Source organism: Pongo abelii, chromosome 7 (genome assembly GCF_028885655.2).
Source record: "Pongo abelii isolate AG06213 chromosome 7, NHGRI_mPonAbe1-v2.0_pri, whole genome shotgun sequence".
Taxonomy (NCBI): Eukaryota; Metazoa; Chordata; class Mammalia; order Primates; family Hominidae; genus Pongo; species Pongo abelii.
The window spans coordinates 78,859,437-78,860,923 of NC_071992.2; positions in this window are offsets into that span (position 1 = coordinate 78,859,437).

A 1,487-nucleotide genomic window follows, 5' to 3' on the forward strand; every position below is an offset into this window, starting at 1 on the left:
GGGGCGGGGAGGCAGAGAAATAGGACACTTAGAGAATCTGATGAGTGCTGTGAGCTTTCTCTAAGAGGGTTCACAAGATTTCTTACAACTTGTTAAATAAACACTGTGTTTTCCTGAAGCCCATATATGGGTCCCATGTTTCATTTTTAATGGCTTTATTTATAGGAGTTGGGTCGAACAGTACAGTCATAGCCATTCCCGCCAGAGCCCTGTGAAATGATTTCTTTTGCATGTCTAATTGGACCAGAGGTAGACATGTCATTCAAATCTAAGACTTAGCTTAAACAAAGAAATAAAGGCACTTGAATGCCTTCCTTGGGATTTTGAAATTGAAACAAAATTTTACTTCAAGTCAGTTGGTGGTGTATTCTAGAAACAGAAGGCCAGCTGGTCTTGAAAAATGGAGTGGATGATTTGGGACCATGTGTAAACTAATGAAGAAGTAGAGGAAGGTGTTTGGTGGCAGGATTGGAGAATAGAGAAATACAGAGAAAAATCATGAATAACATAGCATAGAAGCAAAACCAAGGGACCACATAGCCATTAAGTAAAAGAGAGTATGGCCTGGGTTTCTGACACCTTTCCCATGTGCATTTACTTGTGCTGCATTTACCATTCGTGGTGACTGTGCAAACTCTGAGTCTTTGATAGCCTCTTCCCATCTCTCACCCCTGTCACTCCAACACCCATGCACACAAACATATATTGTCACCATTTCCTGGAACTAATTTGAAATTGGTCTGTTTCTCTTTGACTAGAATAAATTATAATCATATGTTTTCCACCATACTATTTATGTAAAGTAGAAAAAAATGACTCTCAAGGTGAAAATGCTTATGATGTATTTTTTTTATTTTTATTTTTTTTATTTTTATTTTATTTTTTTTATTTTATTTTATTTTTTATTTTTTATTATTATTACTATTATTATTATTATACTTTAGACTCTATGGTACATGTGCGCAACTTAGATGATGAAGGTTCTATGTGACTGTTAAAGCTTTTTGTAATCCTAAATTTTTAATATTTAGATTATTATTCTCTCTGAATTAAAACTTGTAATTTTTATGGAAATGAAGAAAATAAAGTAATAGCTAAAAGTGTATGTTTGGCAAAGAATAACATAAAAATAAACTTCACATGTTTTAAAAATAAAATTGCTGAGAAAATTTTTAAAAGACCTTCCAAACAAGCCATTGCAGATATAAAGAAGCAACATAATTTTTTAGCAAACCCATTTTATCAAATAAAACATTATGTAGTAGCAACGATTATGTTTTCTGTTTAAAAAGATACAATCTTCAACGGGAAATATTTTATGGTATTTGCAGGCTTTAGCTTTTTTATTATTGTCCATATTTCCTGCTTATAATATCTTTCTTTTGTTAACATATTTTCAGCTATTTGCTAGTGTTTGAAGTTTTATTCCTGCAAGTCTCATGTAGTCTTGTGCTTAACTAATTCAATGGTACATATTACCGTGGTAC